The sequence below is a fragment of the Notothenia rossii genome, assembly GCF_949606895.1.
Source record: "Notothenia rossii genome assembly, chromosome: 9".
Classification (NCBI taxonomy): domain Eukaryota; kingdom Metazoa; phylum Chordata; class Actinopteri; order Perciformes; family Nototheniidae; genus Notothenia; species Notothenia rossii.
The window spans coordinates 53,377,673-53,404,348 of record NC_136907.1 but is presented as its reverse complement, the minus strand read 5'-3'; the positions used below and the strand labels follow the sequence as shown (position 1 = coordinate 53,404,348).

At 41.6% G+C, this 26,676-nt stretch overlaps 1 long non-coding RNA gene across 5 annotated transcripts; it reads right to left on the bottom strand.

The window, feature by feature from the left end:
- Window positions 1-6,685: 6,685 nt before the first annotated feature.
- LOC307020138 lies at window positions 6,686-26,236 on the bottom strand. Of its 5 annotated transcripts, XR_013802779.1 has the most exons (6): window positions 26,155-26,236; window positions 19,490-19,820; window positions 16,771-18,910; window positions 11,360-11,455; window positions 11,192-11,261; window positions 6,686-9,020 (listed from the first exon to the last, which is right to left on the bottom strand). It is a non-coding gene; the product is annotated as an uncharacterized lncRNA (long non-coding RNA). The 5 variants fall into 5 exon arrangements; XR_013802781.1 differs by lacking the exons at window positions 6,686-9,020; window positions 11,192-11,261; window positions 11,360-11,455 and adding exons at window positions 12,638-13,476; window positions 13,732-13,792 and having other exon boundaries at window positions 14,146-18,910; XR_013802782.1 differs by lacking the exons at window positions 6,686-9,020; window positions 11,192-11,261; window positions 11,360-11,455 and adding exons at window positions 12,638-13,792; window positions 14,146-14,242 and having other exon boundaries at window positions 14,350-18,910.
- Window positions 26,237-26,676: the final 440 nt, after the last annotated feature.

Genomic DNA, 26,676 nt, shown 5'->3' with positions numbered 1-26,676 from the left:
ATCAGTCTGAATCAGAGCACCCTGCCTCGCTACATTCTGAATCCTCCGATTCCGATGAATCGCCTCTCTGGACAGCAGCAACTCGATTTTCGTCATCATCATCGCTCTCATCTTCCTCATCTTCCTGTCCCTCTTCAGTTGGCCTTGGTGCAGGTAGATGCATCGGGAGTGCGGGTCGCGTGTGACGTACAGGGCGACAGCAACCACCAACCAGCTCCCAACCATGTCCGATTGGTGAGGGATGGTGCTTTAGCGATGGATGGCGCACCAGATACGCCAGGTAGTTGGCACGGAGGCAATGTTGACGCAAGCTGTCGGCATCCGGAGGGAGACGGATGAAGGATTTCTTTTTGATGGTCCTCCATTTAGCAGCACGGGCCTCAGCCATGGTTTTGCTCTTGTTGTCACCGTAGATGATGCTACGTGTGAAGGCAAAGAGCTGCTCCAGCACCTCCTCTGTCAGGGCAAGGTTATCTCCACATCGCGAGAGCTGTTGTCGGGCAACAGGGCTCTTCGCCACCTGGTCATACACAGACTTCTTACCTTTGCCGTAAAAGCCTGAGTTTGCATCACAGCCTGTCATACAATGCAGCTGCACAATACAGTCGGCCATCATGTCAGTTGTCATGTCACAGCAGCGTACCGTTTCCTGCTTCCTCTTGATACAGAGCATACCTGGCAGCTGCTGTGAGATAAGTGCTGCCGCAACATATACATCAGTATCAGTGGCATCGATGACAACTGGACCACTGTAGCCTGACTCGCGCAAAACTACATAGGTGGAGAACAGGACAGTGTCAGCCTCAGACTGGTCAAAGCTGTAGTTCTGCATCGGTTGTTGGGTTGATAAGTTGGTACAGTGGGAGCCGACAGAGTAGACAATCTCCACATCAACACTCTGTGCAAGATCGGTCAGGTAGCTGCATATCATTTTCTGCAGCCGCCCCTTGTTGCTGGAGCTACACAGCAGCGTCTTGAACATTCTGGCAGTGGGGAATGCGTCACCCAATTTCATGTAGGTGTTGGGCACATGTGTGTTTCCCTGTACCCTCAGGTCTCGCTCGTCATCCTTCGTCGAGTATGCTGTGTCGTACGGGTCGTTCACACATATGATACGGTGAGCATTATGATGGCGTGCAAGGATAATAGATGATAGCTTGTGGACATAGTCCGACCACTTGTATGGGTTGCCATCTTGCGTCCGCCGATCCTCTGCTGATGGAGTTGCCATCCTCCAGATCATGCCCATGTCCACAAGAGCGATGTATGATTCCTGCAGATCTACAGATTCCAGAGAGAGCTTCTGCACGAGCATGCTCTTCTGTGTCTTTCTGAAGGTGCCGTTGGAGTTAAATAATGGCACACACTCCTCGACAATACGATGTTCGAGCAACTCGGGGAGGTTCACAAGTTGACTGCCCTCAACCAGGTTTATCATTGCCTTGAGGGCGCTTCGCTCCATTTCTGCAGCTTTCGCCTTGAGTTCATCGGATGGCTTCTCCTTGCTTAACGCCTTCGCAAACGTCAATCGTTTGCACAGAGGGACGGGTGCATGAAGAGAGGTATTCTTATTGAATACCCGTTCTTCCAAAAAGTGGGTCAATTTCTTCTCCCCTGCGGCATGGGCTGAGTTGAAGTCTGCAACGAGCTCATCAGAGGCGGGCATGGCCGACTGCAAGGTACGGAGGGTGGTTGAGGCCGTATCGAACGGGAAGGTGTCAAACTCATGCATGCATTCAACCAGGTCTTGCACACACTGCTCATCTTCTCGCATCCGTTTGGGGCCGCATTCCGTGTGCTTCCTCTTTGTCTTTTTTCGGTTTGCAAGGGCATTGTGAGCTGCCCGGATCTGGGCCAAATTGTTCACATTTCTGGAGTGCACCAGCAGCTGCTTCTCATTCTGTAGGATAGAGAGCCAACCAGACTTCATTTTGCTACCCTTGTTCATGGTGCATTCGATCCACATGTCCCAGGCCATGTTGGAATAGGGGTTGCCTGTGATGGACTGGGTGAAGTCAGTACGAAGGAACGCAACCTGATCTGCAGGGAGAGCTGTCAACATCGCCCAAAAGTCTGGCAGCCACTTCCCATATCTATTGTTGTCGTAAGCTACCATCCATGGCAGCATCGCACGCAGAGAGCTCACATACTCATCCCAGTTGCATATATGGACCGCATGTACATTCTGCATGAGCGCGTCTGTCATGGACAGGAAATCCCTCCAGTAGTTTGCCATGTCACTGGCCTCAACGTGGATGAACATGTTGGTGACAAGGCTCTTGAGGTCAGCATCATTCTCTAGTGCCACATGAGCATCAGCGCGGGATTCCTCTGATTGACTCGTATCTCTCAGAATGTCAAGGTTCTCCCTCGTCTCATCAGCCAGGTCGGGCCCGAGGTTCTCCTTCATCAGCTGACACATAAGGGCCTCGTACATGAGTCGCAAGCAGCGTAGCCCCCTCTTATAATGTTTGCCTTTCAGTGCACGATCGACGGAGCCATCGGCAATAACTCCAGCCGCGACAAGTACTTCACCTAGTTCACTACCTTTGTACCGCTTGTAGATGGCACTCATCATCACACACTGTGTATGGAAGGGACCAAGAAAAGGTACAATGGCACTGAATTTGCTTGGGTTTTCGGCCTTGAGCAGGGTGATGAGGACATACACGGGATGATCTCCAACTAAGAAGGCAAAGGGCATGTGCTTAGTTGCGATGATGGCAACCAGCTTGTCCATGACGTCCTTCACAACTGACTTGTCGGGCGGTTGATTGTAAGATGTATGAAAATAAGCCTTGCTTTTGTCCTGCCACATATTCAATCCAGCGTGAAACCCGTTGTACGAAGGGATATTCTGTTCGGCTGCAACAGGGCGGTCACCATTCACATCAGCACGTGCAAGGGCATGAATAATGCTTCGCTGCCGCTGAGGCTCAGTACTCGATGAGACAGTAGTAGGCTTAGGACGGATCGGAGGCTCGCCACGCTTGACGGTCCTATATGGCATAACCGTTTGCATCTCAGAGGCCTTCTCAGTCAGCACGTCCGAGACAGTCTTGGCATGTTTGATCCGCGGTTGCTCATCCTGGGTGTTTGCCTCATGCTTATGTACAAGACGTTCTTCGCGTTGCAGAAACATCCAATTACAGCGGTGTGAAGTACCTCCTCCTGTCAATGTATCGTTCCGAAAATCGTCATTGTCGATGATACTGATGCTTGGTTCCCCTTCAGCGATCTCTGCCGGACAGACCGAGCACCGCTCAAGGTCATGCATTGTCCAAACATCACGTAGCAGAAGCACGTTCGGGTAACTGATCCCCATGCCCAGCTTGTAGTACGAATCAACAAGCTCCTTGCTACGAGTCAATCCGTGAAGGGTGACGGTGGCATTGATGGCGGTAGTGGTGGGTCGCTTTATAATGTACTGTGTGATGAGAGAGGTGAGAGAAAGTGTGCTTGGAGACAGATCTACCCCATGCTTCCCCTGCAAAGCCGATAGCAACTGCAAAACGAGAGGCGGGAGTTCCTCCTCCTCCTCTAGCTCCTCGACTCGTGGAGGCCATGGGACGAGTTTGATGGACTTGACATCCTCTCTGAGCCGCGCAGCCACATTTTGCACCAGTTGCTCACTGCTGACACCAATAGAGGAGATCGCTGCTTCGACATATGAACCGCTCCCAGACGTGTCATAGACTAGGTCGCTCTGGTTTCTCTGAGGGCGAGAGTGGAAGCCGATCTTGTCCTTAAACTCCCGGGTCAGGATATCTTTGATGTAGGATGACTTGACTCCAGATGTTGGGAATCCATACCGAGAAACGATAGAGCTGTAATCTCTGAGGAGGCTCTGCAGTGACCTTAGTTCATGTTCATCAAAGATAACTGTTCTGATGTTATCAAAGAAAATTGTCTGAGCTTCACGGAGAGTGACATTGTGCATGTGGGGAAGTTTGTCATCTTCACTCATTCTCTGGTAGTTACGAACATATTTAAACCAGCATTTGTGATGATATCTGATCTCAAGTGCATACGGCTGATCAGCTGCATAATTGATCAGACAGTTGATTCTGTCGCGCATTAGTTCATCTTCCAGAGCCACCGTATGGCTCTTGAACGCTGCCCATGCATGATCGTACGAAATCAGGACCAACTTTGATTCTGGATGTTTTGCCGACTCCGTCTTACAACACCACACACATTTATTTTTATCGTGTATCAGCCCTAGACTAGATCGCAGCCGCTTGAAAGATGGAGTTGCAGCTGTGGAACTAATGTCAGACGTAGACGAAGACTGAGCTTGGCATTCATCGACAACTCGTTTTTTCTGTCTGTTGTTGGCCTGTTCCAGTTTTGTGGCATTGCATAAGGTCAACCTACATGTATCATGGACACAGTGTCCGACGGGACCTGTATCCCAGTCGATGGATGTATGGACGTCTCCGAACTTGTCAAGACCGCTCCATAACTCTGTATTGTTCTTTAGAGTGTCCCATTTTTCAATTGAGGTAATGGCATCGGTGGCTTTGCTGCAAACCCTTCCACACTGCAGGATACACGGAATGTTGGACATTGTCACAAGCTATGATCCATATCGTGCGGCATACTCATGAATCCCTATAAGAAACACAAGTAGGCCTACGTATTAGATATTGATATGGGGGCAGATAAGAAATTAAGAATAATTTCCATTTGTTAAATGTAGCTATTATTTAGTTAGTAAGCATTTGGACAGCCTGACAGGTCTGATTCAACTAATCAAGAGCTATGACTATCTTATTAGAACAGTTGAATCAGGTGTGTTAGTTCTGGGTTGGAACGAAAACATTCAACAGGACTGGAGTTGAGAACCACTGAGCTAGTTAGCTAACGTTAGCGCACATTATGACAGGGTTGAATTTGGCAAATTTTTGACTCGGATAGTCAATCTGCTTTCTGAGGTAAACTTAACGTGTAGCTCGCTACACCAAAACTAACATTGTTATTATTACTAATATTTCTATGTCATGACACAACAAAAATAGCCTTATGACAGTTTCTACTGAATGGTAATAACAAACGCTGGCTAGCTAACGTTGGCTTGGCTAACTAGCAAGATTACATGATCCATTCGCTAATGTTGACAATACAATCAAAATGGCATAGCCTACCTTTCAACTTGGCACGTTTCTCTTCTTCTTCTTTTCTTCTGTTTTTATAGTGCGCCCCGATGGCTTTTGCCTCTTCACAGTTCTCTAACGTTAGTCTTTCTTTCCTCAACGCTCAATTTTAAAAACACTTGACAGATACCCATCAATGCACAGCGCTCTAGCATGTTCTGACTGTGAACACTTAAAGCTGAGGCTCTTAGACCGACCGACCATTTTAGATTTTTGGCTCATTTTCCCTTATGTTAGATTATTATTTTTTTTTTTTAAATAATGGTTGCAGATATAGAGCCAAAACTGCGCAAAGCAAACTTTTTTTATTTTTATTTTTTATTTGTGGCGCCCCCCTCTGGGTGGCGCTCTAGGCAAACGCCTATATCGCCTGTAGGAAGCTCCGCCCCCATATATAGTACATATATATACTTCAGTTTATAACAGTGAGTGCTTGTTCTACTGCCGTGACCGGTACCTCGTGATCCTGCATGTTCCCGTTCAAAACGTGTATATTTTCTCGACCGGATGGTGGCCATCTTGGATTTGTGGGTCCGAACGATGTCATCGCACCAAACTGATGTCAGAAATTGAATCCTTGTGGCCGACTTACCCCAAAAAGTGCATTTACACATGACTCTAGGCGCTCTGGTTCAAAAGTTAATTTTTTAAGATGGCGCGAGCAGCCATCTTGGATTTGGCCCTCTAGCAAAAATTGCCGGGATTTTTGGGAGGGACCTTGGGTCTATATTTTTTATAAAAGGTCCAATGATGTCAAATCAAGTGTCAAAACATCTTAGCAGAAGAATGGTCACGGAATTGAGGTTCTAGACCCAACTATAAGAAGGGCTTGAATCGTTTTTATGAGTGCTTAAAATATGTTTGTACACACAGAAAGATCGAAATACTTATTCAAAATAGATTATTTCTGATAAATAAGTATAACATGATACTTATTTTTATGTTTTGTGAGCTGAGCTGTGTGATTTTATATTGTATGTATCTCTCTGTACAGCACTTTGGTTTTAAAGTGCTTTATAAATAAAGTTGGATTGGATTGGAAATAGATACGTCAAGATATGTATTTGTCAAAACGACAGGCTATACATATCCTCACCAAAAGTAAACACCAGCAACATCAAGGGAAATGATTATGATTGTATTTATCTTTATAATATACAGTCACATTTAATTCAAACTATATTTACAAAATTTAGCAAATTTCACATGTGTCTCAGAAGGGGGATATATGCAGACTGTACACGTTCTGTCCTTAGACCCTCACAGCAGAAGGCAAAAACTCCACATATAACAACCAAAATGATGGGCAGAATATGGAATAAACCTTGGGGAGAGCAACAGAGGAGGGATCGCTCTCCCACTGACAGTTGTGCAATAAATGTTGTGTACACTGAAAAAAAAAGGCCGTTGGATTAACATGATTTTAATATGGAAACGGGTTGCACACATTAAAAACATGTGTACTCAAGACTATTCCATTATGTTAAAGACACACAACTATGTTATGTCAAAGAAACATGAAATTGTTATGTTCATTTGAATATTTCCTTTAATATAGGTATATTCATTTACCCTATGTTTAACCAACATGACTTTTTTATGTTCATTTTAGGCTTTTAATATGCTCAGTATATTTAACTTGTACCTGTTAAAGCAACATGATTTCTTTATTGAAGCTTCACTGTAAAAAGTCTGTTGGACTTAAGTAATAAAAATCATGGAGATCGGTTGCACATATTAAAATCATGTGTACTCAAAACTATTCCATTATTCCATTCCATTCATTTTAGGCTTTTAATATACTCAGTATATTTCATTTGTACCTTTTAAAGCCACATTCATGTTTTGTTTAAACTACATGCTATAGTTTTCTGTTTAATCTACCTAGTGCTCAAGGGGTACATAAGATTCATGTCGTACATTCTTCTACAGGATCCATCCTAATCTCTTATATCTACAGCATTTATCATAACATTTTTAAAACAAATAGTCAATAAAGAAAAACACATTTCTTTGAACAACATTCATGTATTTTTCTCAAAAAATAAAACAATATTAACAACCACCACACATCCAGATGAGCTTTTGGTTTTTCCATCATGCAGCCCAAGGAGAATTAACAAATACATTGAAAATAAAGAAATAGAAGAAATAGAAAATGTTTGTGATGCATGTACATATTAGAGGTGCACCGAATGGGAAATTCTTGGCCGAAACTGATACCAAAAATAGGAAACAGTTGGCCGAAAACCGAATGCCAAAAGGCCGAAAATGATTAATAGAAATATATATATAATATAATGTATACATTTTTTACCAATGTTGTTCAGCTACCTGATTATGGAAAAATATATGATTATGGCAAAACTTAACTTAAATAATAATCACTATTATGGTTCCATACAACATTTATTCAGCACTTTGAATGCATACTGTACATTAATTCCAAGTCAAGTGCATTTTCTTTTCTCTGTAGGATAACTACAACAAAGTGCATTCAGAACAAAGCCAAGGTGCTTTAAAACTGCATAAACATCTAGGCCAGTAGGCCTACACCAAAATAGTGTAAATAAAGACTGTAACAGCCATGCCTTCAACAACAACAAATGCACCTATAAGTTTGGTAACCTAACGTGTTGTTGTGCTGACGTAATCAAAACGCGGCGACAAGCACGGCGCATGCTCGCGGCTGGCTCACAGCCAACATGTCTGCCGCTTTGAGATATTTCAAAATATCAGAGAAAGAGGCGCGGATTGCAATTTGTAAAACGTGTTCAGCTGACATTTCTCGAGGGGGTGTAACTGCAAAGACTTTCACCACTTCGGGATTACTCCACCACTCTAAATCAAAACAACCGGACAAATATGCGGAGCATGATCAACGTAACCCTGTTCTCTGACATTCGGTGATATTTTTTCGGTGCTAAAACCCTTTCGGCCGAAAGTTTTTTTTTAACCCTTTCGGCTTTTTAACCATTTGTGGCCGATAATTTTCGGTGGCCGAATATTCAGTGCGTCCCTAGTACATATACATTATTGTGTTAGAACACAGCAAGCAAGCTTAAAGGAAACTATTCTCCCGACCAAAATAAAGGTTTATTGTGCCAAATGGCAAAGAAAGGCTTATTTTTGTAACTCATTCATAGTAAACAATTAATAGAAAATGTCAACGCCTAGCCGAAAAAAGGAAATGTTCTTGCAAATCCATTATTTAAATAGTAACCTGCTAATATGAAAGGGCACTTTAATACAAAAAAGCAATGGCATTGCTTTGGAAAAATACATGGAAGTATAATAATGGCCTGGTTTCTCACCTCTAAAGAAAGTATTACAAATAAAAACAAGAACTGACGTTTTGAAGTTAGTACATTAGTACAATTAGTACATTCTGAAACACATGACAAGGGGTACATTCTGAAAACACATGACCCCAGGAAAAACCCACATTTCTGAAACATGCAAATCAAGCAAAAAGCATGAGCAAAGGAAGTGCAAGACAGTTGTATCGATGAAAGTCCAGTATGAATGCTGTAAAAGTGCACAATGGTCCATGGCAACAGCTCACTCAAATTGTTTGTTTTTAAACGCTTGGGCTTTCTTGGAGAGCATGTTGCCGTCTAGCTCCATTAACATTTGCTGGAGCACTTCGAACGTACACTTCACTTTAGGGGGGTCGTTCAGCTTCATTGCATACATTAGTCCAAACAGCATGGTAGCAGCTAATGCAATGTTGTCCACATCAGTTAGTACATGCTGGCCTTCCAGGACAATCTGTCCTCTGGTCTCATGGTGGAATTGTGTTTGACGACAAAGTCCCACTGTAATCCCCTGAATGGACCGCAGAATGACGGCTTCATCTTCTGCCTGCAGAGCGCACAGTCACAAAAGGAACAGAGTGAGATCTAACAAATCAATACATACAGTATATACAGTTGCAAGAAAAAGTATGTGAACCCTTTGGAATTACCTGGATTTCTGCATAAATTGGTCATAAAATGTGTTTTGATCTGCACGTTTGAAGTTTGCAAAAGAGCACCTGGATGTTCCACAGCACTACTGGCAAAATATTCTGTGGACAGATGAAACCAAAGTTGAGTTGTTTGGAAGGAACACACAACGCTATGTGTGGAGAAAAAAAGGCACAGCACACCAACATCAAAACCTCATCCCAACTGTGAAGTATGGTGGAGGGAGCATCAACGTTTGGGGCTGCTTTGCTGCCTCAGGGCCTGGACAGATTGCCATTATCGACGGAAAAATGAATTCTCAAGTTTATCAAGACATTTTGCTGAAGAACTTAAGGCCATCTGTCCACCAATTGAAGCTCAACAGAAGATGGGTGATGCAACAGGACAACGACCCAAAGCACAGAAGTAAATCAACAACAGAATGGCTTCAACAGAAGAAAATACGCCTTCTGGAGTGGCCCAGTGAGAGTCCTGACCTCAACCCAATTGAGATGCTGTGGCATGACCTCAAGAGAGCGATTCACACCAGACATCCCAAGAATATTGCTGAACTGAAACAGTTTTGTAAAGAGGAATGGTCCAAAATTCCTCCTGACCGTTGTGCAGTTCTGATATGCAACTATAGGAAACGTTTGGTTGAGGTTATTGCTGCCAAAGGAGGGTCAACCAGTTATTAAATCCAAGGGTTCACATTTTTCCAACCTGCACTGTGAATGTTTACATGGTGTGTTCAATAAAAACATATAATTGTTTGTGTGGTTTTAGCTTAATCAGACTGTGTTTGTCTATTGTTGTGACTTAGATGAAGATCAGAACAAATGTTATGACCAATTTATGCAGAAATCCAGGTAGTTCCAAAGGGTTCACATACTTTTTCTTGCAACTGTATACCGATTACTAAGTCCCTGTGTTTAACAAGTACAGTTGGTCAGATTTCAGTACTTTTAAGCCTCCTTGTTATCTGATATACTCCTGTCTGACCTGATAAAAATGTTTTCATTCCCTGTATCCGTTTTAAATTAAAAGCCCTCTAGTTTTTCAGTGTAGTCTGGCTATTAAACGATTGTCCCACTCTTGACCTAACAATCAACATCGGCACCTCTGTTGTTTCCCCGACTCAGACTGTAAGGAATCTAGGTGTGACCCTAGATAACAAACTGTCCTTCACTGCAAATATAGCTGCTACAACCCGCTGCTGCAGATACACTCTTTACAACATCAAGAGAATACGTCCCCACCTGACCCAGAAAGCGACGCAGGTTCTGGTCCAGACTCTTGTCATCTCACGCCTAGACTACTGCAACTCCCTTCTGGCTGGTCTACCTGCATGTGCCATCCGACCTCTGCAGCTCATCCAGAATGCAGCTGCTCGTCTGGTCTTCAACCTTCCTAAATGTTCCTACACCACGCCGCTCCTCCGTTCCCTTCACTGGCTTCCAGTAACTGCTAGAATCCACTTCAAGACACTGGTACTTGCGTACCATGCTGCGAATGGATCTGGCCCTTCCTACATCCAGGACATGGTTAAACCGTACACCCCAGCACGTGCACTCCGCTCTGCATCAGCCAAATGGCTCGCTGCACCCGCACTGCTAGGGGGACCCAAGTTCCCATCAGCAAAAACACGTGGGTTTGCTATCCTGGCTCCAAAATGGTGGAATGAGCTCCCCATTGACATCAGGACAGCAGGTAGCTTACACATCTTCCGGCGCAGACTGAAAACTCATCTCTTTCGACTCCACTTCGAGCGGTAGAATTACTAACAAAGCACTTATATACTAATAAAGGACTGGCTTATCTAAAGCCAGTTGAGTAGCACTTGAAATGTTTTAGCTCTATGAAACCTGATGTACTTATATGATTCAGTTTTCTTCAAGTTTGTATTTTGACGGTCGAACGCACTTATTGTAAGTCGCTTTGGATAAAAGCGTCAGCTAAATGCAATGTAATGTAATGTAATTAAACAAAAAACACATACTTTAGGCTATATACTATGTGGTGTTTCAATAAATACATATTTTAACGCCCAACAAAAATATCAAAAGGTGAAATATTACTTCTACTGACCACAAACTCTCTCATTGAGGTACACACACAGCCCCTTGAGAAGACAATCCCGGGCTAAATCGACATCAACCTAAGTGAAGGGGAATAAGAAAAGAAAGAATCTATTTTGCTCAATGAAATTTGTACACTATTGACTTGATGTATCATTTCCTTAAAATGAATTCTTACTTGAGTCATGTTTGACATAATACAGTTCAGACGCTGGCCTATCTGTCCTCCTCTATTCTCAAAAACCTTCAGAACTTTGTCAGATAGCACATCCAGCTGAGAGAGAAACGTTGATTGGAGGGGCAGGGTTGTTATGCGCTTAAACTCCGCATTTATCAAAGAAAACAAAAATATCACAGTCATAAAAATCATGAAATCATTTCCTTTTCTAATGATGTTATGATTGTATTTGTGTGCTTGCCTCAAAACGATGCAGAGAAACTAGTCCATGCATTTGTTACTTCAAGGCTAGCTTATTGTAAATCTTTATTATCAGGGTGTACCAAAAAGTCAGTTGAGTTGCTTCAGCTGATTCAAAATGTATTGACCAGAGCACGGAAAAGGGACCACATTACTCCTGTTTTGGCTCTATAGTGAGAATAACTGTTTATATCAAGTACGAACAACCAGGTTAGACTACATTACATTTCATTTAGTTTACGTTTTTGCAAATACCAAAACGATATGCAAAGTCCAAAGCACGTACAAATCCCAAAACACATACAAAAAAAAACATTACGGAAGTGCTCCAGGCCTCTAGGGGGCACGCTACGTGGAACAGATTGATGTCTGACCAGACATAGAGAGAACGAACAAGAGTGCTGCAAATTGAAGCCGGAGGAAACAAAGTAGATCGAAGTGTAAAAAGTCGATATATAAGAAGGTAAGTTTTGTTTTAATACAAAGAGCGTCATATTTACCCAGCTAGCGTTAGCTTTGTTTGGTAAAAGAGTTTGCAAGTCAAGAGACAGCACTCTGCACCTAAATGTAACTCTTGACATCATATAGATATATTATAGGTGCAGAGAGGAGTTGGTTTATTGTGCCCCGATGTAAATCCTAATGTGAGAGTTAAAGGACGGTCAACAATATAATGTACCTTGGTCAGTTTGGATTTATCGTGGCATCTATTCTTAATTAAAGTGAATTTATTTTTATTTCAGTCAGTCATTTGTGTGTATGCAGTTGTGGGACATTCCAAATGTTCCAAAAGTGAGCACTCCACGAATGGACAACAGTTTGCCAGGGTAAAATAAAACATTGTCAATATATTATTTTGTGCCACAAAAGCAGAATGTTTTTAACAGTACAGTAGTTTGAATATATTTGTTGTTTACCTTTATCAGACCTCTCAGGCACCCACAACCAGCGTCTGATCGGGTAAGACTAATTAAAAATGTAATTATACCATGTAAGTTGGAATTTGTGAACATGAAATCAATAAATCCCTTTGTGTGCACTTATTTCCTGGGTACAGATAGGATAGAGCACCAACCCCATTCCAGGAAGAGGTCCAGTCTGCCCCGGGTCAGAACAACTTCTATAGGTAAACGAGGTTGACAGTTGCATCTTGACACAGTTGTGTGGTGTGTATCTTTATTTTACATTTGTTTGTTTGTATAGCCTCCAATCACAGTGGGTAACATTGCCAGGAAGCAGAACAATTATACTTTCATACATTTCCAAACGACACCCACAATATCTGACATCTTAGTGAAGACGATACAAAAAACACCCGCAAATATTTTTCAAAGATCAGATATTGTTTGTTGCATCCATTTAAAATGTTTACAAGGATTGTGCAGGAGTTTGACAAAAGTACTGTTGTCAGTTTAGAACCCAATGTATTAAAAAAAAACAGGAAGAGGATCGACATCCTTTTGTAAATATGATTGTCATGCATATATTATGTATTTGAAAATAATTATTCACGTCTTCTCACTGCAGCAACTACACAAATGGGTATGCACTTATCATTATTGATAGCCAGTCTGAGCCAGAAGCCAAAATGGAGCAACGGTATTAATTGTTAATCTTATTACTAGCTTCATCCTTTAATATTAAAATACATCACTTTGTCTTTCCCAGCACAGAATAACTGACTGCGGAGGACATTGTTGCAGAACTCTCTGCAAAAAGAACAAATACATCTTCATCATCAGCGGGGCGGTTTTGGCGCAGTGGTTAAAGCGTTGGTCATCAGATCAAGGGGCGTTGGTGAACTCCAGTTTGACGCCTCGGCCGCCACTGCGTCAGGCCGTTGTGTTTTGGGCAAGACACTTTACCCGCATTTGCTCCTGTGGGTAATGTCCACAGTAATGACTCTTACATGTCTAATATGTGTAATGTGTAATTGTAAAGTGCTTTGAGCACCTGTAAAAGCGCTCTAATAAAAAATGTAATCCATTATTATTATTATTATTATTATCTTGCAACAGGTTCAATATTAATAGAGCCAATGTGTGGGATGGAGCAATCCGCGGCTTCAAAGGTGCCTCATTCGACCCCTCTCATTAGATGTCAGTTAAGTTCACTGATGATGAGGGACAAACTTAGGATGGAGTGGACACTGGTGTTCCCAAGTGTGAGTTCCTGACCCTCCTTATGGAATGCCTGAGAATGAAGAAAACATCATGTCATAGCAACTGTTTGTGCCCCATGGCGGTGTGACTTTCCCAGCCACTCACTGTCTCACAATCTGATTCTAAATGTATAATGTTCTCTATAAAGATAGAACACAATTATGAATGTATAATATTATACACATGTTTTGTGTATTTAATCATGCATTGGTCTACAATTTAATGATGGCTTTTACATATTTCACATAAACAGACAATGAAAAAATGTGTCCTTCATGCTGATAACTAGTGTATGCATCTGCCAATTAGTATTCTAAACAGAGTAGTGTGTTGAATCCTTATTTCTTGCATTTGAAACAGATACAATAAAAAAAGTGAACTTACTGTTATGTTCAACTTCTGCCAAAAACTGTACATTTTTGCCACAGAACACTTGAACTGTCCCCAGATGATGGCCACAGAAAGGACAAGACATGGCAGCCTGAAAATACATACATTGATGTAGTAAATCCATTTAATCAAGTCAATCAAAAACACATAGTCTAAATAGTGGTTAGCTAAATAAATAGAAAGATACATCATGTTTACCGTTGAATCTGTGTTTAGTCTCTCTCTCTCCTTGAATGTCTTCTCTATACAGGGTATATGCAGGAATCCTGAGGTCAAATGTAATACCTTTTAAGACCTTTTTTAAGACCCTTTCCATACAATTTAAGACCTCATTGCAACTTTGAGTTCTAACCGGTTACATTGGCAACACACTTTACTTCACATTTACTATATTGATTGTAAGATAGCAAAACTAAACAGAGTGCAGACAGACTACTGAAGCCTCCTCTCCACATGAACTTCAACCTCTCTGTGAAGGTCAGGTTTAATGCAGTATGCTGCTTTTTTGCTTCTGTAGACTCTGTGCTCTTTCATTCCAGTAAAACTCCTCAGAAACCATTAGAAACCATTATTTGACCAATAAACAAAAACAATTGACAAAACTTTGAACTATGAAATATGTTAAACTTTGGTGAGCTTCAGCGGGGTAATGCCATATAGGAGCTCCCTCACAAATACCCAGGGGTTAAATTGGGCTGGGGCTGTCCGGGGCTAAGCCCTTGCACATAGGACGATGCTCTGGCGTCATCACCCTCACACATTTGTCATATGTTTACAAAAAAGGATATATATGTTATGACTTTTCTCGTTCTTAATATAGACTATATTTAGGGTCGATATGTGTTGACTTTACTTTAAAATAGCAGATCTCTGTGACCGGATAGTTTGGCTTAGACCCCGGCCCCACGAGGACGCATACGGTAAAACTCATACGCAAGCGCAAAAAAGGCTTCCGTTCACACGCATTCGATTCATTAACGTGTCCGTTCACACTAGACAGCTGGAAATGCTGGAAATGATGTAGTACATATGCCAGGCCTGTAAGTGGCGCTGCTGCCGCCCGAAATACACCAAAAGCAGCGAAGAAGACCCCGGAGCATGGTTGCCCTTCTGTTTATTCTCCGCGGTGGACGGCGTGTTCTCCTGCTTTATATCTCTCCGGTAGTCCACAGCAGATCAAAAACACCCATCTCTCCGCCTCTTCCAAGGAACGAGGGGACCGTGCGGCAGAGTTTCCGTAAAAAAAATGTTCCGCCGGTCAACAGGTCCTTTAAAGTTTAAATCTTCCGTACAAAATTAGAAAAGTGCCGGTCAGAGGTCTTCTTTGTTATTTATTGAGCTTTAAAACAAATTGATAACGACTCTGTTCTCTGTATAATAATATAATAATATTTAATAAACGGTGCCTGCCTCTCTTTTCCTCCCCCTCTTCTGACAGCCCAGCAGCAGCAGGAGACGCGGGGAGAGGGAGGCGGGCTATTTCATCGTTAGGGCTTACACACGGAGCCGTTGGACCCCCAGAGAGTTGCGTATGCCGGTCTACCCACCTTGGGACCCGTTACCGTAGTCGTTTAGTCTCTTCCTTCCCCCCCCCCAGAGCGGAGCAAGGCAACGAAACTTAAAATAATAAGCAGCATTTTACGGCGCGCTATGCATGGGGCCGCTTTGGGGGGTTTCCCGACATGTCGTTTCAGTAAATTAAAGGGTGTTTCATGTTGTCGTTGCTGTGGACCTTCTTAATACCTTGGAAAATGCCGTTTAATACTTTTTAATAGCCTTAATTTTCGCTGAATTGATTTATCAACTTTTAATACTTTTTAAGACCCCGCGGACACCCTGCTATATTTGTTCTTGAGGATGTCTAATGCATACTATCCTGTGATTACTTTGTCCCTCTTCACATGTTATCACTTCTCTTTCTCTCTCTCTCTCAATGCAATAGCTTTATTAGCATGACCATAGTTACAGGTAATTGCTAAAGCTCTGTATAGTTGCAACATCTATACACAAACACATACATACAAACTGCTAAGAATTCAAATGTCCTTTTTCCGCGGCACTCACTATGGCCCGTGTTATTTGCCTGCACTTGATTTGTCATCTCTTTGAATAATGTTCTTCCCTCACTTTATCTTCTCTTCACGTGAAGCTCTCCTCTCCTCAGCTGGTGTAGTAGTTAGGCACGCTAACGCTAGCTATATAAATATGACGCTCTATGTATAAAATCAAAACTTACCTTCTTATATCTTTCTCCACTTAAATGAACTTTCTTTCCTCCCGATTTCCATCACTCTTGTTCGTTCTCTCTACGTCTGGTCAGACATCAATCTGTTCCACGTAACGCGCCCCCTAGAGGCCTGGAGCACTTCCGGAATGTTTTTTTTTTGTATGTGTTTTGGGATTTGAACGTGCTTTGGACTTTGCATATCGTTTTGGTATTTGCAGCGTTTTTTTGTTGGGTTTGTTTTCGGGGTTTGTGTGTTTTATTTAGCTTGCATCATTTCTGTAAATGCAGCGTTTTTCTTTTGTAGTTGTTTTCAGGGTTTGTTCGTTTTTCATTTCATTATTTGCAGGTGTTTCCTGCTTATGTATGCGTTTTGGGCCGGCCACCGTACTTACTTGATTTGTCCGGCATCTCCCCCATATTCATGGTATGTGCAACGCTGCTAAAATGTAACACAATCATTAATATCCTCCACTTTCCAGTATCAAGTGTCGCTTTCCGGGACACACCCCCACACACAATATTGTGTCTCTGTTTTGATCTGTGTGTATTTACATGAACACAGAGCGGATCAAAGCAGAGACATAAACAACAGGACAACACAAACATATTTATTTTTGTTCTGTTGTCTGATACAAGCCATGATTAATCTACAGTTTACAATGATTTTAACAAATACTGCACATACATCCGTTAAATTAAACAAAGCAGGCACATAAAGATATTGATATACTGTCAGTCAGAGGTCCAAGGAGTATCCGGGCCTTTTCTTCAGTAAAAATATTCATACCACCCTGTAGGAATACTCTATTAAAAGTGAAAATCTGGTAATGAAAATGTTACTTAAGTAAAAGTATAATTGTAGTAACCCTTGAGAACGTAATAGCTCAAGGATTTCTAACAATATTTACATTTTTTTGTAAATTAAAAAACAGAACCTTATACTTGATAAACTCTATATAAGATAGTGAAGCACAAAGTACAATATTTCCCTTTGACTTGTAGTGGAGTATAAAGTGCAACGAAAAGAACATTCTCAAGTACCTCAACATTACACCACTATTTCTGCAAACATGTGGACTTTCAAGAGAAATCTGGAGGAAATTAAGTTTAAGAAAGATGTTTGCAAACAACAGAAGCGTATTTCAACTTTGATGTGTTACTTAAAGGCCCAGTGAAGTGCATGTTTTTGCACCAAAATGAAATGGCAGTTTCATTCCTTACATATCATTGTGCCTGTTCATGGCTAAAATAATTTTTAATAATTCATAATTAATGAATTAATGAATTATTAATTTTGCCGTCTGAGCCTAACGGAAGTTGCAGACGATAGTGGCTGTGACGTCACAAGATGTACCCAGTTGCGATTGTAAACATGGCGGAGACTCTGGAAAGTGATACTAGTGTGAGAGAAATGATTGATTTGGACAGCTTTTCGGACAGGATAGATGAGGAAAGTGATCAATCTGGTGCACTTTGAGGGCAACATTAAGAGATTTATGGATACAGCTCTCAACACTCATATGAAACATATATTTCAATAATCAAAAAACATTGGAATGATTTCTTAACCTATTTTATACAACTAATATTACATAGATGGAAATATTTGTTTACATAGATGACCAAACCCACTGAGATAACTTAGGCTACAGTTTACCTCCCTGAGCTGACGTTATCTCTCTCAGTCCCACAGGAGAGCACTCTCCCTCTCCTTATTGTTGAAACAGCTAATCTCCGTTAGCTCCGAGCTAGCACCAGATGCTAACAACAACCCTGTAACTCTGTCAGTCTCTCTTTCTCTCTCTCTCGAATCGACCACTGGCCTTTATTTATCATGATCAATCAAATAATCTACGAAACAATGACACCAGCCAGGCTCACCTTCATCTTTTGGGAACAGAAACATCGCCACTTCGGCAGACTTGACATTACTACAGCCAGCGGCAATGCATCGTTTCCCCTGTGTTTTTCATCCCTCTTTCTTCACTGTCACCTCCATTGTCAGGTTTTCTCGATTGGCAATCACTTCCAGTCGACTCCGACACACTTTCCAGGAAAATACTAGCTCAAAAACGTTGAGAAATTCGACTTTGAAAAAGAGAAAAAACGAACGGTGGTGAATGTAAATAGTGCAGCGGCGTCCATCTCGTGACGTCACGCAGTAGATCGCAAGCCACGCCCACGAAGGCGAAGGTCGACTGCAGATTTCCCCGGAAAATTCAAAACTCGTCAAATTTGTTGCTATTCCAACATTTTTTGATATGGGTTCCAATGGACAATTTTGGTCATTACTATACGTATTAGCATAACAGATCATGCACAGGTGCACACTTCACTGGGCCTTTAAGTTCATTGCATGGATGATGTCCGTGAGCAGAAGGCAGGCGTTCACCCTCATCAAGCACCGCCGATCCCTCGATGGAGATGGACACGTTGGGAGGTGTGGCGTCTTCTTTTGCTGCACTTCATGGGGGACATGGAGCTTCACGACACTCAGCATAGTCCTTTTTCCACGATATATTTGCCTCCATTCTGTCAAAACATGTAAATCAGTGTTAACATACAATACTGTAAACCTTTCTGTGAATTTACTAAAAACTGATTGGGTTGAGTTAGCTATTTAATTTAGTGTTTAAGAAGCCATGTTCTTTTTAAGCAGAGGGGATGGGGTAAGCTTCAAAGGCTTTATTATCATATGCAGTAGCTACAGTGTGGATATGGGAATTTATATGAACTCTTATTTGTTACGGTCAAAGTATGACCACAAGTAAGGAATCTCAGTTCCTAAAATGTTTGCCTTGTTCCCAACAGGAAGTAAACCTGATTAAATCATTGGGTTCTACAAGTTCAAACTATCAATTCTCCTGAAAAACACATTTTGAATCAGAATATTAAACATTGAAATTGAGTAAGTTTGAAAATATATATAAATATTATACAGTCAAATTAGATTCCAATGTACTTTATCTAAATGTTAACTTAAAAACTGGAGACTGAAGAGGTTTTTCACATACTGGCAAGATGTAGCCTACTTACCTTTAGAGAATAGAGATATTCATGTACAAACAGAACAGCAGGCACATTTTAACACAAATCAAGCAGAACATTTACCTGGTTCTCTTTAATCAGCTCCTCTCTGCAGACTCTTCCAGAAGCTCCATCAGGCGGGAGGACGGCTTCCGTCTAACTTCAACGTGGTGCTGTTTAACAGACATGTTGATTATTGTAGCGAACACACATTACTGTAAGTACAGAAAGATACTGGAGACAAAGAGTATGCCTTAACTTCAATGTAACGCGCGACAGAAGGAGGCACCAACAGTTGAACTTCCCAGTAGTCTTCCTGGATCACCCCTCTGGCCGCATCACAGACTGGCCCACAGAGCAGCGTCCATGGCAGTGAATGTGACATTCCATTCTTTTAAGAATCTGATGCCGCTATCTGTCTCAGTGTACACAGGAAATAAAAGAACACATGTGCATTACACACAGTCGGATGCATGTGAGTGAACTGACTTGGCTTCCACAGTAAAAGGAAAACTCGAAGTCCTTAGAGACTTCCGGTTTACACATGAGGCAATAAGCAGCTAAGAGGAGCTCCCGGCCAAATAAGTTCAAAAAGGAAGTAAACCACAATAAATGTGATTCGAAGTTGGAAGAATAGGTTATGAGCAAATTAGTAAATAAGAAAGGAATGGAGAAAAAGACGAAAGCCGAAAAACAGCCGGGAGAGATGCAGGTCCAGATGGAACACAGTCAGCCACTAACGGCTAACGCTAAAGCTAGCAACGACGAGCAACCTAGCTGGATGTCGGCGCTGCAGACTAGCTTAGATGCCATGCGGGATAAACTCGAGAAAGCCCAGCACAACATGGATGCTAAACTGGATCAAATTGGCAGCCGGATGGAAGAAAATCTAAGAGGAGTACGTGACGAAATGGGACAACTGAGAGAATATATGGACAAACACGGAGAAGATATGAAGCAAGGGTTTGATAGCTTCAGAGAGGAAACAAATAGAAAATTCGAGACCACCGAGGCGGAGATGCGGGCCCAAAAGAAGGATATGGAGATCCTTGAAGAGCGTACGGCTGGGGTCGAGGAGTGGAGTACCGACGTCCAGGCAGGGCATCATTACGGCCTCTCTTGAACAACAAACCAAGCTCCAAGATAAGCTGTCCGACATAGAAGGGAGGTCGAGAAGAAATAATATACGAATCTGGGGGTTGAAGGAGGGAATAGAGGGAGACTCGGTCTCCGAGTACGTCGACAGGTTAATTCACAAGGAGCTGGGAATGTCGGAGGATATTAAGTTGGAGATTCAAATGGCGCACAGGGCACCTGCTTCAAAACCACAACCAGACAAACCCCCAAGAGCCATTATTGTCAACTTCTTGAGGTTCGAGGTCAAGGAGAACGTCATTAAGACGGCCTGGAGAACGGCGATGGAAGTGAAGGGACGGAGAGTGACATTCGACCACGATTATTCTTCTGAGGTGGCGGTTAAGCGTCGGAAATATGTGGGGCTCAAGAGAATTCTCAAAGATAAAGGGATTCGTTTTCAATCTCCAATGGACACACTGAGGGTTTACTGGAACGAAGGAACGATAGTGTATAAGAGTGCTCAGGACGCGGCTAGGGCGATGCGGCAGAGAGGCTGGCAGGTGCCGGACCAGGGAGTAGAGAGACCTACGCTGCTGCAGAGACTGGAGGCAGCGCGCAAGTGGACCAGACTTCGGAGACGAGAGCGGGGAGACAACAACGAGATGGGAGTGAGGGAAGACCGGCACCGTATCGAGGGTGTTGATGAGTAGTCTATGAGGGAACAAGATACGGCGTTGAAAAGACAGAAGGATGAGGGGACGGGCCACGGCGATCAGAAAAAGACAGCACAGACACAAACAGATTTAACCAAGTTACTTATAAATGCTATAGCCTTTTATTTTGTGCCACTTTGAAACACTGCAGTGGGTGAGTAAGTAAGATTGTTATTTGTTTTTATAAAAGGAGCCTGTATGGACATGTATGCAGGCTGGGGAATTATTTATCTATAACATTTTACGATTTGATTCGGACTAATTTAAAGAAGTGCTAATTCACTAGAAACATAGAATCACCTCCATCGCCAATACAGAGACCAGGGGTTTAAAGACTATATCAAAAATGTTCACAAAGTTCCGGCCGGGAGCTCCGGAGTTTAAACCACACGCTGGACAATTATAGTGAGCTTGGGAGATCAGCCACAGGAGAGATCTCCGCCACTATGGGGGGCCCTCTCACTAGGAGAGGCCTTACCTTCCACCCACCAGCGGGGGAAAGGGGGATATTTTTAAAAACCCCGAAAACCTTGGAAGACCAAGTTCTGATGTTTAATTTGTATTTGTTTAGCTTAGCGGTTGCTGCTACTATATTGTGTTTTGTGACATGGAGGGAACGAAAATATGTTTTGAAGGGATAATATAATGCAACGTAGGGGAATCAAAATGGTGTCGTTAAATGTCAATGGTTTGAACAATCCGATTAAAAGGGGGAAAGTATTAACCAAATTTAGAAAGGAGGAGATGCAGATTATCTTATTGCAAGAAACTCACCTATCACTACAAGAACATGAAAAACTGAAAAGGTATGGATATAACAACACATTTTATAGTTCATTTAAGCAAGGTAGGAGAGGGGTGGCTACACTAATTGGGAACTCAGTAAAATTTGAAATAAACAAAGAAATATATGACAGAGAGGGGAGGTATGTGGTGATCAAGGGGAAAATGGAAGGACAAATGGTTACACTAATTAATGTTTACGCCCCACCGGACAGCGATAAGACTTTTTTTAAGGAATTGTTTGATATCATAGCTGTGGAAATGGAAGGAATCCTGATTTGCGGGGGGGACTTCAATGTGGTACTAAACTATGATTTGGATACAACAAGTACAAGGAAGGCTAGGACGCACATTGTCAGATACATGAACATACAACTGAGGGAACTAGGAATCACAGATATATGGAGAGATATACACACACTAGATAGAGACGACACACACTACTCACACCCGCACTCAGTCTACTCTAGGATAGATTACTTTTTTATGTCAAAGGGAGATAAATATAGGGTAGAAGACTGTAGATTATGTGTTACAGACCTGTCTGACCATAGTGCAATATATCTAACATTGAATCTAAATGGTAGGAGGAAGAACACTGTCTGGAGATTGAATGTGGGTCTATTAAACAATAAGGGGTTAGTGGAAGAAATAAAGAGAGAGATAATACGTAATAAGGAGGAAAATAATAACGGGGAAGTAGACCCAACTATTCTGTGGGATGCACTAAAGGCAGTATTAAGGGGGAAACTAATAGCACAAACAGCACACCTTAAAAGAACCAGACTGGAACTCTATCAAAATGTAACTGGGCAACTAAAAGAATTAGAGAGGCAACATAAAAATACAAATGACCCAGAGACACTTAGGAAGGTTAAGGACATTAGAGGGAAGATAGAAAATATATTATTAATAGAGGTGAAGAAGAAAGCTAGGTTTGTAAAGCAGGCATATTATGAAGGGGGGCCCAAAGCAAATAAATTATTGGCTAGAAAGATAAGGGCACAACAAACATTAAACACTATACATAAGATTAGGAATCCTAAAACCAATGAGTTACTTAGAGAGCCGGAGGAAATAGAGAGAGCATTTGAGGATTATTATAGGACACTATACGCACAACCAACTGCAGCAGAGGAAGAGAGTATGAAGGCATTTTTAGAGGGGCTGGACCTACCATCGATAGGAGAAGAACAGAATAGGTTATTGAACTCAGATATTACAGAAAAAGAGATGGGGGATGCAATTAGTAGAATGAAAAATAGTAAGTCACCAGGCAGCGACGGGCTGCCATCATAATTTTATAAGATATTCAAATCGGAATTAAGCCCCTTACTGTTGGCATCATTTAAATATACTATGATAGCCCGTCATGGAAAGTGGCTATCATCACTACAATTCCCAAGGAAGGCAAGGATAAAGAATTATGTAGTAGCTTTAGACCAATATCCATACTTAATGTAGACTACAAGATGTATACGTCCATAATTTCGAAAAGATTTGAGACATTCATGCCCGACATTATAGATGAGGACCAGACTGGTTTTATTAGAGGGAGACAGACACAAGATAATATAAGGAAAACAATTCATATAGTGGAGGAGGCCCAAAGGAGGGGAGAAAGTGCAATTTTAGTGAGTATAGATGCAGAAAAAGCTTTTGATAGTGTGAACTGGGTCTATTTGTATAATGTCTTAGAAAAGTTTGGATTTAATGAAAAGTCAATCAAATGTATCATGTGTCATTGTATCATGAACCAACAGCTAGAGTGAAAGTGAACGGTAGTCTGACGGATCGGATTAAATTAGAGAGGTCGACAAGACAGGGCTGCTGTCTCTCCCCAACACTTTTTGATATCTTCATTGAACCATTGGCCCAAGCAATTAGGCAGAACCAGAATATAAAGGGGGTTGAGGCAGGAGGTTTAGAACACAAATTGGGACTATTTGCGGACGACTTGATAGCATACATGGGGCAACCAGACGTGGGCTTCCTGATACTGATGGATTTACTGGAGGAATATGGACAATACTCAGGGTACAAACTAAACGTGACAAAGACACACATTTTAGCACTAAACTACACACCAACACCAGAGATCAAAGACAAATACAGAATTAGATGGAACATGGATACAATTAAATATTTAGGGGTTAACATCACAAAAGGGTTAGACAAATTATACAATGCAAATTATACACAGATCAATCAGAATATCAAGAGGGATTTATGTAGGTGGACAATACAGACCTTAGACCTTAGTTCAAGAATTGAAATAGTTAAAATGAATATACTGCCTATCCTACTGTACCTTTACCAATCACTACCTATATCTATTCCACAAAGTCAATTTATGGAATGGGATAAATGGATTTCGAGGTTTATTTGGGGGGGGGAAAGGCCCAGGATTAGGCTTGCGACACTGCAGCTACCCAAAGGGAGAGGAGGATTGGCAGTGCCGAGTTTCCAGGATTATTATTATGCAGCACAAATCAGAACAGTGGCATGCTGGTGTAATATGGAATACGTAGCTAAATGGAAGGACATCGAAACAAATGGGGAAAACTACCAGATTCAAAAACTACTCGGGGATAAAGAATTATTCAGGACAAAGGAAAACGTATTAGACCCAATCACAAAATTCACTTTAAACACTTGGAACACGGTAATAAAGAGATACAAAATAGGAAAACAGACAAAGATTTTGAGATGGATAACAAATGATAATAAATTCCAGCCGGGAAAAGAAGATGCAGGTTTTAAACGATGGGCCCGAGGGGGCATCACAGCATTATGTAGGATGGTGGAAAAAGGGGAAATGCAGAGTTTTCAATATCTAAGAGATAAGTTCGATCTGGAAAGGGGTGACCATTTTAGATACTTACAGGTGAGAGACTATTATATAAAAGAAATAAAAATGGATAAAAACACTTAACAAAATGGGGTAATTAAGGTAATGATTGAAGCATATGAAGGGAAGAAAGGCAGGGTGATTTCAGCTCTATATCAAGCTCTGTTGGAGAGTAGGGGGAATTCAACTCTATATATAAAAGAAAAGTGGGAGAAAGAACTCGGGATTGATATGACAGAGGAAGAATGGTATAATGTATGTAGAGTGCAGCATTCAACTACTGGGTCAAGGGTATGGAGGGAATTTGGGTGGAAAAACATAATCAGATACTTCATAACCCCAAAGATAAAAGGGAGGTATGCCCCGGAACAGAACGCATGTTGGAGGCAATGCGGCGAGGTGGGGGCAGACCACACACACATTTTTTTTAAATGCCAAAAGATGAAGGGATACTGGGAGGAAGTATGGGGAGTATTGAAGGGGATATTAGGTTATGAGGTTCCTAAGACCGGCCTGATGTTATACTTGGGGAATCTGGTGCAGGAAAACACACAGGGTGGGGACAGATACCTGATTAAGGTGCTGCTGGCTGCAAGCAAGAAAACAATACCAGAGCATGGTACAAAGCAGATCCACCTACAAAGGAGCAATGGCTGGGAGTAGTACAGGAAATATTTGATATGGAGAGATTCACACACATATTGAGGGTCCAGGAAGGGAAATTTGAGTCCAAATGGGAAAAATGGGTTGAATATAAAAGAAAAATGAACGACACCACAAATTGAGAGTTGGAACCAGACCATGATGTTGCATTAAAATAGGATAGAAAGCTTCCATGTCACTGTTTGCTTGTTTTTATTATTATTTGTATTTTCTTTTTTCTTCTTCAATGGGTTTCTAATTCAAGTGTATACTGAACTGTATGTGGTTTTGTATGTTTATAAAAATGTCAATAAAAATTTAAGTGAAAAAAAAAAAAAAAAAGGAAAACTCAGTTTGGCAACACACTGCTAACTACCGAGCAGCATTTGAAAATGTAGCGCGAACACCATCAACAAAAGAACTCTTCTGAACTACTAGTGCCCCCCACTGCTACAAGTTTTATTCAAAACGGTGAATTTCGCCAACTGTTAACTAATTTGAAGCAACTACTAATATGTTGTGTGTGCCTCGTCCATGACAGCAGGCTAAATTAGAAAACACGCTAACTAGCTAAATTGCTAAAGCTGAAACACTGACGTTAGCTAACATTTGTTTGATATCCATATTAAGCTGACAAGCTAACGGGGATGTACAGAGTTAATAAAGTACAAAAATATACTTACATGATTCAAAATCCACGAGTATTCTTATTAGACGAGGGTCCATGCTTTCATGCTTTCATCTCTTCTACTGGAACCGTCTGCTTTTTTTCAAATATCTGTACCGTGCGCAAACTCCTCTGACGTCATCAGGGGCGTCGCCCAATTTTACTCACATTGCCCAGGTACATTTTACAAGCTTTTCACAGGTTGTAGGTCAACACATGACTTTAGTTAACATGTACTTGGTGCTATGATTTAAATGTACGTATCAAAATGAAGATACAAAATTACTCCATAAATTCAAGTAACACATTAAATAATAGGAGAGATTTGGCGTACTGACTGTACGGTTGGATTCAGGTGAAGCAAGCAAAAGGAAAAAGCATAATAAAAGACTTAAGGTGATACACAACAGGCATTTCCTTTTGATTGTACTGGCCTATTTTTTGAGTTTGGGATTTGATGCCTGATACATTTCTTCTTTCAGACTAGTGGTAAGAAAACAGCTTATTCTGCTATAATTGGTCTATTTGCATCTGTAGA